This window comes from Phascolarctos cinereus, unplaced genomic scaffold, assembly GCF_003287225.1.
Source record: "Phascolarctos cinereus isolate Bilbo 61053 unplaced genomic scaffold, phaCin_HiC Scaffold_4;HRSCAF=312, whole genome shotgun sequence".
NCBI lineage: Eukaryota > Metazoa > Chordata > Mammalia > Diprotodontia > Phascolarctidae > Phascolarctos > Phascolarctos cinereus.
The window spans coordinates 368,174,146-368,187,626 of NW_027555847.1; the positions used below are offsets into that span (position 1 = coordinate 368,174,146).

A 13,481-nucleotide genomic window follows, 5' to 3' on the forward strand; every position below is an offset into this window, starting at 1 on the left:
TTTTACCCAGTATACCTGTATGAGCATGCTTTCTAAAAGACTGATTTTTTCCTACAAGTTTTTAAAGCAGCTAGGGAATGTGCCTACTTTCAAATTTTCAATGTTTTGATGCTGAGCATCGAAAGAAAGAAAGAAAGAAAGAAAGAAAGAAAGAAAGAAAGAAAGAAAGAAAGAAAGAAAGAAAGAAAGAAAGAAAGAAAGAAAGAAAGGAAGGAAGGAAGGAAGGAAGAAAGGAAGGAAGGAAGGAAGGAAGGAAGAAAGGAAGGAAGGAAGGAAGGAAGGAAGAAAGAGAAAAAGAAAGAAAGAAAGAAGGAAAGAAAGAGAAAGAAAGAAAGAAAGAAAGAAAGAAAGAAAGAAAGCCTCCATAGATCTTTCTTCTCTCAGATAAGGAAGTAAATGAATACCAGTGCTGTTTTGCTACTGTATTATACAGTTCTGCAAGCCAACAGGGGAAAATGGAAGTCTTGCAAATGTCTTGGTGAGGTAAAAATCATTATGGATTTCTCATTGGCTAACTGGATAGCTGAAAGCCTATTGTAGAGAGATATTTTTTTTTTTCACCAAGAGTGATTGGGCTAGCTATATCTATCAGTATGATGTCAAATGTCCATATTCTTCTCACTTTAACAATACTATGATTTCATTAATGTGAATATTCCCTCCAGAGGTGCAGAACACAGTCCATTTGTGCCTTCTCTTCCAGGTTCTCCCATAAATTCTCTAAATGGAGTCCACTCAATGGTCTGAAAGCTTTCCTCTGGATCTTTTTTGGTGTCACAGGATTCCTGGGTCTGAAGGTAGGAAGACACAAGTTCAAATACAGCTTCAGACACTTAGTAGCTGTGTGACCCTGGGCAAGTCACTTAACCTCTGTTTGCCTCAGTTTCCTCAACTGTAAAATAGTGATAATAATCATACCTACTTCACAGGGTTATAATGGGGATCAAACGAGATAATTATAAAGTGCATGGACCAGTGCCTAGAACATTATAAGAACTCTGTGTAAGTGATAGCTATTATTATTATTGTTGTATGATTTTCAAGGGAGCAAATGGTCTGTCCATGTATTACTCCTGTTCTTGCTTCATGAGCACTCTACCTCACTTTCTAGTTGATGCTCTTTTACATTGCTTCTTGCACACAATTAATCCAATGGTATTAATTGTATTAATTAACTGTAGCCTTTTAATATACATCATGTATTTCTCACTGTTGGAAAGAAGTGAAACTTGGATTTTTCATCTATTTTCATATTTTATGATTTGCAGCTGGATAGCCTTGATTCTTCAGTGTTTCTAAAAATTGGTTATTTGCATTATCTTAAAAAAAGATACTGTGCTCAGAAATCTAAAGGCATTGTGGAGCTTATCAACTCCCTTTGAACAGAGACCAACTTTGAATATTCAGCACTGGATGATTATTTGACAGAAAATCCAAGCCAGGGAGAGAAGAGGAAAACAATGATTCCTCATTATACCAAGCGGGAGTGTAGCATAGCCAGTAGTGTCATTGGGCTGTGACCAAAGGGAAGCATTTATACCATCCAAATACAACCATCATTCTGAGGTGTCTAGCTTGTATTGTTGTTACCAAAGATGAAGAAATACCTAACATTTACATAGCATTTTATAAAAGGGTTTTCCCAAATACTGTACATATATTCTCATTTTATTCACACAGCAACCTGATGAGGCAAGTAACTGAGTATTGGTGAGGTTAAGTGATTTTCCTATTGTCTTATAAATACAGAGTGTTATAATGAGAGTTTGAATAATGATGCTCTGGATTCCAATTCCAGTATTTTATTCACTATATCATATTTTATATGTGTGTATATTTACACATAAATATACATTTTATATAATTTAAAGCATGATTATATTATTCATAATACAATTTATAACATATTTCTTATTTCTCAACTCCATGCAACTTGGATTGCAATTTCACTCAGTTGAACCCAAAGTTGACCAAAGGTCTTATATCGATTGATGACTTGCTTTTACATTATAACATATTGTAATGTAAAATATATTCCAAATATTTTACTCCCTCCTCTCCTAGCCAGGAAACCTTCTTTTATAGCAAACAGTTAAAGAAAAAAGACAAGAAAAAAGGCATTTTAGTGAAATAAATCCACATGTTATCTCTTAGAGTAAATGTGATATGCTATACCCATAGTCCCCCTTACTCCTCTCTTTTGCAAAGAGCAGAGGGGGGAGAATTTTTCGCCTCTTCTCCAGGTTAAAGTTAGTTTAATATGATTACATAGCATTCAGTTTTTTCCCCCTTTTTACATTATATAAATTGTTTTCCTGGTTCTGCTTTCTTTATTCTGCATCAGGTCATGTCTTGTCATATTTCTCTGAATTCTTTATATTTGTTGTTTCTTGATGGCACAATCATATTCCTTTTCACTCATCTAATACTTTGTTTCTGGTTCTGGTTCTGCCTCTGATATATGGTATCTGTATGACCACGGACAAGTCACTTATTTCCAGTGCTAGTCAAGTAAGGCTAAGTTGTAGATAAATACTGATCTGTATTGGTGGAAGGAATTTCCTTATAAGATGGGGTGTGTGTGTGTGTGTGTGTGTGTGTGTGTGTGTGTGTGTGTGTGTGTGTGTGAGAGAGAGAGAGAGAGAGAGAGAGAGAGAGAGAGAGAGAGAGAGAGAGAGAGAGAGAGGGAGGGAGGGAAGCCTATGACAATCTGGTGAAACCTATGGAAGCCTCTTCTTAGAGTAATGCTTTTAAATGAATTAAATAAGACATATGGGATTACCAAGGGAGCCAATTATACTGAAATGGCAATTATCAAAATATTAAAAACAAAAAAAACAAGTTCATGGATCCTAGGTTAAGAACCCCTCCCTGTTTGAAGGATTTCCTTACACAGACTGGGTGTAGGTTTTGACTCTCACAGGTGAGGACCAAAACCCAATGAAAACCCAAATCAAAGAGGATAATTTTTGATGATTAAGGAACAGGCTTGAGGTAGAGTGCTGGATAGGACCCTCCTACTCAGGGACACTCACTGAAGAAGCTCCCTCATGAGGGCTTCTCAGATTTTCTTTGATGAACAATGGTTTAGCAGCTTTTGAAACATTCTTGATATCTTCAGAGGCTAATCAGTCTTTCCATCAGTCCTTGCCCAATCTGAGAGTTTTAAGAAGTTGCAGCTATTTTTGGATACAGTGATTTGAAAGCAAAATGAAAGGTGTGGTTGACAGAGTCTTTGTCATGGCTGTCACTGCTCTGCTTAGGCAACACAAAGCTTTTCCATGAGAGAACAAATACTGGCAGACTTGAGGCCTTGCACAATGTCTCTGAGTCCAGTGCATCTGTCTCCCCTCGACTTCCTTTGTTGCTGTACAAGCTTCTGAAATTTCAATAACACGGCAAGTGTGGCATCCTTCTTCTGATGCTCTCAGAGGGATGACCAAAAATGGTTATGAAATGCTTCCCAACTACCTGCCAAGCAATAAAACTGTTATCTAATCCTTTATGAACTGTTTTAGTGGCTCTAAACACTCTCTGAAGACATCAAGCAGGACTATTGATTCTTGCTTCAGTTGAGGTAGGTTGGGTCTGAGAACCATTGTATTGACAGTTACTGGTCTCTAGGGAATTTTTGTAGGGGAAGAATAAATACTTTTCTTCTTCCTGTCAGACAGATTCTTTCTCTGGAGAGCTCTAAATAAGAGTTAGTGCAGAAAGATTTCTTGAATTCATGTTTTACCCCACACAGAATCACCAGTTACCTGGCTCCGTTGGACAATATTCCTTTTGCATAAAAGCATTTGAAAGCTTAGAGATTTTCCTGTAATCTGGGGTCATCAGTCCTAATTATCTACAGGTCAGAATCTCCTGCCACAAGCTGAGGTGTTAAGAGGAACTTGTCTAATGATGAATTTTGGCTCCTTAACATCTGCCAGCCAATCTAGAAATATTACATTAACCCATAATTGTTGGTGTGTGTGTTCAAATGGTTTCCAACCAGGATGCAGCTTGGAGTGTATTAATGCTTTTCCTGGAAACCTTTATGAAAGAAAAATGAAACCACACCAAACCAGCTGAAGCCTGCAGTCAGGGCCAGTTCTATTCAAAATTGTGAACAAGGCCAAGTTTGCCTTTGGGGACCCTTACCCTTTTCAGTCTTCTCTCTAGCCTTTATCCAAGTAACTTGGTACTTCATGCTAGTTCCTAGTACCTCAGAGAATCACGCTGGGTTGCAAATATGATTTTTGTCTCCTCAAGATGGGCTAGGTCCCATTCTCATAAGGTCCTGTGTTTCGCTAGGTATCAGTGGTTGGGAATGTGGATCTTTTTTAGTCCTCTCAGATATAAATGTTTAATCCAGTCAAAACTATATCAAGAATTTTAGTTTCCATAGCAGATGGAAGGAAGATTTTTTTTTTTGTTCAGGGGCTTTGGGCAAACCTTCAACCATATCCCATGAGCAGTTGTTTACTCCTTCCACATCTATGTTATCTCCCAGGAGAGGATTCTATAGCATCTAAGACCACCCTAAATTACAGGGCAATCTATCCACATCTCTTATTTATCTCAACCATTTTGCTGGGGAAATTGGCTTGCATTAAAGAATGTCTTTATCTCATAGCAGGGAGCCTTTCACTTCTGACTTTTTCTGTGTACTGGCATTAGCTGAGCTCATTCTATGTAAAACATTTCCACAGTTTCTGACCATACCATTTCTCTGCCATGAAAAGGGTCTTGAGAAATTTCCTCATAATTTAGAGGGTTGTGTCCAGGAAATTTTTAACTTGTAAAATACAACTTCTTTCAGAAGGTACAGGGAATCAGATATATTTCTTCTTTCATTCAGAGACATAGTATAGAGATTTAGTAAGTTAATACTATTTTAAATTATCTATATACTACACCTCATGGCACCTAGTGGCTCAGTGGATAGAGCTCTAGAGCTGGAGTCAGGAAGACCTGAGTTCAAATGTGGCTTCAGACACTTACTAGCTCTGTGACCCTGAGAAGTCACCTAACCTCCATCTGCCTCAGTTTCCTTTGCTGTAAAATGGAAATAAGAATAGCAGCTACTTCTCAGTGTTGTTGTGAAGATAAAATGAGATAATATTTGTAAAAAGCACTTAGTACAGTGGCTGGCACTATATAAACACTTATTCTCATTCCCTTTCCCTTCATGGATGGATGAAGCCCTTCCCACCTTTAGTATAAGGACTGCTACTTGCTAGAGGTTGGGGAAAGGAGTGGGAAGATAACATATTCTCAGAAATGGAAGCTACCTTTAATCCAACCCATACTTGAACAGGATGTACTTTTGAAATATTCCTGGAGAAGATTTTTTTTGGGGGGCAGGCTAGACAATGGGGTTAAATGACTTGATCACAGTCACACAGCTAGTAAGTGTCAAGTGTCTGAGACCGGATTTGAGCTCAGGTCCTCCTGACTCCAGGGCCAAAGCTCTTTCTGCTGCGCCAACCCAGCTGCCCCTGAAGATTTTTTTTAAACAGCCAATTTTTGGGAAGTTTTTTTTGTGTGTGTGTGTGTGGGGGGGCAATTGGGGTTAAGTGACTTGCATAGGGTCACACAGCTAGTGTCAAGTGTCTGAGGCTGGATTTGAACTCAAGTCCTCCTGACTCCAGGGCTGGTACTCTATCCACTGTGCCACCTAGCTGCATCTGGGAAGTTCATTCTTATATTGAGCCAACCTATTAATACCACCTACTGCTAGCTTTGTTTGTCCTCCAAAGGTAAAGAAACTCTTAGTTAAAGATCCAAATTAAAAACTTTTTTTTTTGGACTACCACATCATACTGCTGACTCATACTGAATTTATAAACCACTAAAACTTGAAGGCCTTTTTCATATGAACCATCGTCTCTACCATTTCACATTCACACTCAACTATACGATACCACTTATTGACATAAGGTTCCATTTTTTTAGATTCCATCTATAGTACTAGCCTATTGAAAATTTTTGAGATCTTGATTCTGTTGTCTTATATTTTAACTCTATGTACTTTTCAGCTTTGGGTCACCAGATAATCTAACAAGCATGCCATTTAAAAAAATGTTGACACAAACAGGGCCAATAACTGGGATACTCAACTACAGAGCTCCTCACACCAGGTGGAATCACTCCATTAATCAAAACCTTTTGGGTCCGGTCATCCAATAAACTTGGAATCACTCTAACTGATCTTTATTTATTAATTTATTTTTCATAAGAATGTTGAGAACTTGCAGAATGCCTGCTGAGATTAGATATATGATATCTATGGCTTTTACTGCTCAAGTAACCCTGTGGAAAAGAGGAAATGTAATCAGTTTACCATATATGCCTACAAGCCACACCTTTCACAATTCACTTCATAATTTTGCCTGGGATTGAAGTCAGGATCGCCAGTCAGTAGTTTTCAGATACTACCTTCTTCCCCTACTTTTGAAAATAGAAACATTTAGTCTTATGGCACCTCACATCTGCCATGATTTCTAAGAGATTGTCAGAACTTCTCTGCAAGTGATGTCAGAACCCTGGGATGTAGTTTTATCTGGGCCTGATGACTTCAACTCATTGAGGTACTCTCTTTCTATCTCCTCACTTATTTTTGGTTTCAATTCTATGTTGTTGTTCTAGATGTTGTTCTGGCTTTCCTTTGCTGCACAATGTTTTCCTTGGTAGAGGAAGAAAAAAGAAAAGTTTAGTGTCTTCTGCTATCATTGTCACATTCTGCTGTACCAGTTTCGTTATACTCCAACACCCAACTCTTTACCCCCTCTACAACCCTCACACATTCCTTTTGTGTTCCTACCCTTACTTTTAGAGATCTGTGTTTCTTGTCTTCAGTTGCTTGCCCTTGCTTGTGCCTTCTGCATAGGTCTTTTTAAAAATCTAAGTTAGTTGGTTAGTTGTTATGCATCTGTATCAAATCTTGAGAATATACCGTATTTCTTGGGCCAACTTCCCCTATAGATTTTAGGTCACAGGGATCTGTTTGTACTTTCTCTGAACCCTTTGAAATCTCTTCTCCCCAAATCCAAGGTGTATGTCAGATTATACCCGACTTTGCCCTTCATGAATTCATCATGAAGATGGAATCCCTACCTCCTCCTAAGTTCCTATCATTTATTTTTAGCTCGGCATCTTCAGTATTTCTTCCTTTCAAGTGAAAGCCTCATCAGATTTGTGCTGAAGCCCTGGGGTGGGGCAAGTCTGGGATGATCCTCTGGGCCCAAGACCTATGTCAGCGTGTTCTGGGCTTTGTTCTAGTGACACACTTCATTAGTGCCCATTACAAATACTTCATCTATTTTCCTGTGTAGCTACATTGGGAAATTTATCTGTTGCACTTCTCATGCAAAGATGTCGAATGTCTTAGAAAAGATAAATTATTCAAAAAAATTATGGTTCATAAATATCCCAGGGGAGGCTGAGAGGAGGGTTGGAGAAAACAAAGACTAAATGAAAGGCCTGTCTTTTTAAAACACCTGTTGGAAAATATTCTTCTGCATATCTGTCGTTTTTAAACAACTTCTCGTCTGATACTTGGGAATATTTATTTTTAGGGTTCAGAGCTCTGTTTCAGTAGCTTGAAGCTTCCTCTAAAATGATAGTTTCACAGTCTTTGATAAAGCCACTCCTGAGAGACAGGGGCAGCTAGGTGGAACAGTAGATAGAGTGCCAGGCTGAAAATCATGAAGATTCTTCTTCCTAAGTTCAAATCTGGCCTCAGACACCTACAAGCTGTGTGACCCTGGGCAAGTCACTTCACCCTGTTTTGCCTCAGTTTCCTCATCTGTAAAATGAGGTGGAGAAGGAAATGGCAAACCACTCCATTATCTTTGCCAAGAAGACCCCAAACAGGGTCATGAAGAGTTGGACACAACTGAAAAACTCAACACAACGAAGAGAATAAATAAGCACTCAGAAAGATCATCAAGGACACAGTAATTGTTGACCTTATAACACAGATTTGTCATTTGTCAAAATGGTATACCATTTTGTCTCTTCCATGTCCAAGACTTCATGAAGCATTCAGCATGTCTTAGTTCACAAAACTTCCCCAAGAAAACACAACAGAGAGAATATAGAGACATATAGGGAGAACCACCCAGGAGCAGCTGTCCCCCCAAACCGCATTGCTCTTACAAAATAGATGCCTGATTTGCTAGTGATTCTTCCTTCCAAGAGGATAAGCTCCGTAACAGTGGTAGAATGGGTCATTCTTACAAACAGCAGTCTACAAAGTTTCTTTCTTTCCTACTTTTATTTGCTGGCTGAAGGAGCTCCTAATTCAGGAGAAAGCCTGGCAAAGTCTTTAGGGTTATTGGTAACATCTGGCCTTTTGTTGCCTTCACATCTCAGTTACTCTGACTTCTTCGGTTTTGTGATATAGTTAAATGATAGTCTCTTTACTATCCCCCTAAAATCCCAACCACCAAATATATCTCCAAATCAATGTCTATTTTCTCTTCTTACCTTTACTGACCTTGGTAGATTTGATGTTTAATTAATAATAGTAGCTAACATAAACATAATACTTTAACGTTTGCAGAAAACTTTAGATATGTTGTTTCATTTGAGCCTTACAACAATTTGATCTTGGGAAGTCGCACTATTATTATCCCTGGTTTACAGATGGGGAAACTGAGGCACAGAGAGGCCAAGAGACTTGTTCAGAGTTGCACAACTAGTAAATGTTTGAGGCAGGATTTGAACTCATTTTTTTTTTCCTGATTTCAGGTGTAATAGTCTATCCATCTAGCTGCCTCAATTAAATTAAATTAAAAACTTCAGAGTTTCACTCCCCAACCATTAAAATAACTTGAAGGGATTCTGGACAATTTAAAGGCAAACCTTTGGTAGCACACTATTATTTATGATAAGTTTCCATTGGCTGAGGAAAGGTCATTTTTGTAGTTGAAAGAATTTTTTGACTGCTGAGGAAAAATTTCTAAGCATCATTGACAAGAAAATAAAAGTAGAAAAGCTGAAAATGAGATTTTATAGTTTATTCTGTAGCAGTCTCCTATTTAAAAAGATAAATACCTTAGCAGGAGGTTTGTAAAGGTTCTAGCTACCTTCTTTTCCATCATCTCTAGTCAGGAAATTATAAGGCAGAGAATTACATACCTTTAGTTTTTCCCTCTGGCCCTACCTATACTATTTGGTATTGAACTAAGAATAGATCAATATTATTTTGTTTAGAATTTCTTTAAGGAAATGAAGAGAACATTACTGGAAATAAATCTTTAAACAAATCTCATAGCAGAAATGACTTGCTATGAATTCTTTATATTTAAAAGTGAGGAGAAGGTACATTTTAAAAATTTTTATTTATTTTATTTTTAATTTATGACAAAAAGCATTTTGATAACACAGTATAATAAAAGAGATGATTGTACATGAAACTGTAAATCTATTATGTACAACTTGCTATTCTTTTAAAATATGTAATAAAATTATCATGTAAATTTCTTTTTTCTTTTGTTCGTTCCCCCCTACCCCTGCCCTATAAATGACTACCATTAGAAACAAATATGTATATTTATGTAAAATCATTTTATATATCCTTCTCTTTATCATTTCTTTTTCTGGATGCAGGTAGTGTCTTCCTTCATACATCCTTTGTATTTGACAAGTATTTATAACTGTCAAAATGACTTATTCACTCAAAGTTGTTTTTGTTTTTGCATTTTTAGGCAATTGGGGTTAAGTGACTTGCCCAGGGTCACACAGCTAGGAAGTGTCAAGTGTTTGGTCTGAGGCCGGATTTGAACTCAGGTCCTCCTAATTTCAGGGCTGGTGCTCTATCCACTGTGCCACCTAGCTGCCCCCTTATAGTTGTTCTTTAAACAATATTGCTGATCCTTCATATGATGTTCTCTTGGTTCTGATCATTTTGTTCTTCATTATTTTATGCAAGTCTTTTCATATTTTTCTAAGATCATCAAGATCATCGTTTCTGAAAGAACAGTAGTACCATATCATAATCATATACCACAACTTGTTCGACTATTTCCCAATTGAATGTATCCTATAATTTCCAGTTCTTGGCACCACAAAGAGAGCTGCTATTACTATTTTACAACATATAGGTTCTGTTCTTACCTAATCACCTTAGGAAATAGCAGTGGTATTGCTGGGTCAAAGGGTATAGGCAGTTTAATAACTCTTTAGGCATAGTTCCAGATTGCTCTCCAAAACGGTTTGATCAATTCATAATTCCACCAACAATGAATTAGTGTCCCAAATTTTTCTATGCCCCCTCCAGATATTTTTTATATATAAATTTACTTTCAGTTTTCAATATTTACTTCCACAAGATTTTGAGTTCCAAATTTTCACCCCATCTCACTCCTCCCCCCACCCCAAGATGGCATGTATTCTGAATATCCCTTCCCCTAGTTTGTCCTCTCTTCTATCTCTTCCCCCCTTCTCTTATCCCTTTCCCCTTCTATTTTCCTGTAGGGCAGGACAGACTTCTGTACCCCATTTCCCATATTCCTCCAGATATATTTTTAAACAAGTAGAAAGAATACTAAAGCAGGAGGGTCAGGAAACTTCGGTTTTAGTCTCAACTCTGTTATCAGTCAGTAAGTTGTTCTGTGACTTTAGATATATATGTCCCCTACTCTGGGCCTCAATTTCTTTATTTTTAAGACAAGTGAGTTGCACTAAGTAATTTCTAAGGTAACTTTTCATCCTCTATCCTATGAGCTGTAGAAGATTATTGTCCACACATCCCTGAGGGAAGGTCTGCTCATTTCTATGACTGGCTTTCAGAGAAGGAAGTCTTCTTGATTTTAAATAAAGCAGAACCTACCCCAACTCTGACAGCTCTAGCATTTGAGAAGTGCTGTTTGCTCTCTCATATTTTGAGCTCCTCTCATCCCTGTGCCATTTTAAGACATTTCATCTCACTGCAGAAGCTAGGGAGATCTTATTAGACTCTTTCTGCCTTCCCAGATATGAGATATTCAATGAAAAAAAGCAGCAAATATATTCTTATTACTGAAGAGCACTGAAGTAACTGCTTCTCTCTCACAAATGATGAAAAAAAGGACTGGGTAATATTGTCTTCCCTTTATAATTCTCATTTTAAAAAAATAATTTAGATGTTGTTTGGATGATACTGAGGTTTCAGGGTTCCTCTCACCTTGCCCTAGGTGACACATTTTTGTATTAGACAGAGGAAGGAAAGGTTAAAAAAAAATCTTCCACATAAACTATCCTTTCAGCAAAACTTTTCATTTAGATGGGCTTATAATGCATTTAATGTGGGAATTTCAAATGAAGGTCACACTTGGCCTCAGCCCTTAAGCACTGGGAACTATGAGCAGTCACAAAATTGCTAAATATCAATTATAGAGTAGAACAGGCAATGTGACAGGAGACAATCTGTGTGGATTTATGCATAATGAAAGGAGTTAATTTTAAAAATAATTCTCACAGGGAGATTGGCAAATTTCCTTAGTAGGCAGGTGATAAACTGAACAATTCAGATAAACTTTATAAGAACAAATTCAATTCAATTAAAAAATTTTTATTTAATATCTCCTGTGCTGGTCTATGTCATGTGCCAGGATACAAAAATAAAGACAGCCTCAGTCCCTGCCTTCAAGGAGCCTATAATCTAATAGTGAGCCCAATCATCTATACAATAATACAAGGTAGAATGTAATCACGGCAAATGAGAGGTTCAGACAAAGCTCTAGAAGAAAATTTGATGAGGGAGAAATATTAGGGAAAGGGGGGAGTGGAAGAGAATAGAGAGGGATGGCTTTAACTGAGGAGAATGCAACCCTGTCGTGGGCCTTGAAGAAAGAGAATGGTTTACATAGGCTGGATGTGGAGAGGGTCCTTTTCAGGAGCAGGTGTAACCTGTCCAAATGCACAGAATAAAGAAATCGGAGAACAAGTGTTTGAAAGAGTGAGCAGCTCAGTTGGCTCCTGGCTTCCTTTAGGAAACACTTCAAATGCTGTCTTTTGCAGGAGGCTTTTTCTAGGCCTGTGACTGTACTATCTCTATATCTGTCTGTCTGTCTATCTATCTATCCACTGGAGGGCACTACAAATGAACAGACAAAGGAGGGCTGGAGGGACACCAACAATAGATTGAACTGTGCTAGTGACCATCGTCTTTTCTCCTTCCTCTATCCCTTCATTCTCTTCTTACTCATGTCAATAATGTCTTTTTCACTAATATGTATATACACACAAATACACACATACACACACATTTCTATCATTTATCTATCTACAGAGGGAGCATGGTCCACATTGCCAAATGCTGTAGAGAAGTCAGGAGGATGAATGATGAAAAAAGCATATTCTATATCAAGGACACCATTAAGGAACTTTGAGAAAAATCGTTCAATTAAGTGGTGGAGATGGGAGATTTTAGCTGTGGTGAGGAAGAGAAAGCAGTGAATGTGGACCATTCAAACTGTGAGTTAAGTTGTGGCAGGATGGAGGGAAAAATGTCAGCAGCAGCATGCACAGTGGAAAGAACAGTGGTTTTGGCCCTATGTGCCTTGGACAAGTCAGCTGCTCTGAGACTCAGGATCCTCATCTGTCAAAGAGTGTTAGACTAGATGACCTCTAGTGCAATTCTAAATCTATGGTCCAATGTATCTGAATATGTGTCAAGGTTAATGGGAAGTTTAGGATTGGAGTAAATTGCATGACTATGGGAAGAGAGGAAGGAGGAAAGATGAGAGTATATAAGAAGATGACTGTATTTCTTACTAGTGCCTTTCTAGTCCTCCTTTTGCCAATTCATTTATGTTACTCTTCAGTTTCCCTTCAATAGCTTATGCAGCAGCTCTTTCATCTGGACCTGTCCATACAGGGGAAGGATAATAAATGTTTAGCAATTATCTCTCCAAAAATGCAAGCCACACATTTAAGTTTAATCTACATTATTAACATTTTTCTATCACTTTCTTAAGTCTAGACAATCAACACAACAATCAATCAAGTTCTGATTTGTAATGTTTGCCAATTTCTTAGGTGTAAGTGCTCATGCTGAAAATTTAACAATTGGCTCTTGTGCACCCATATGAACTGGTTCTGTATTCTGTTTATTCCCTTGGAGTCCTAGTCCTGATCTCTGTTATACTAGAAGAAACAACAATCAGAAAAACAAATCTCTGCTAATGTGTTAGCTAGCTTTTCTATTATTCCTCTTAGATAGTCTAATGCTTCAGATTGGGAAAAATGCTCATAGGATAATAGTTCCTCACCTCCCATGGAAGGTCAGCATTTGGGGGTTACCATGACAAGTCAGTGGATGTTATTTTTGGTCATCTGCTGTCTTTGGTGTCTGAAATCATATCACATAGCCAGCCAATTGTTCTACCCATGCATGAGGTCAGCTCTGGTGGAAATGCAGATAGTTTAAGTACCACTTTCTTCATAAAATCTTTCTTGAACACTCCTCCCACCTAAGTGCCTTTAACATTCATTTACTTTGTATT

General features: G+C 37.8%; 1 long non-coding RNA gene across 1 annotated transcript in view; it reads left to right on the top strand.

Annotated features, from left to right (window-relative positions):
• Positions 1 to 348: 348 nt before the first annotated feature.
• LOC110213715 (uncharacterized) overlaps positions 349 to 13,481 on the top strand; it is a 92,756-nt gene continuing 79,623 nt past the window's right edge. The window contains exon 1 of the long non-coding RNA XR_002326096.2: positions 349 to 797. This is a non-coding gene — a long non-coding RNA (uncharacterized LOC110213715). The remainder of the gene's footprint in view (positions 798 to 13,481) is intronic.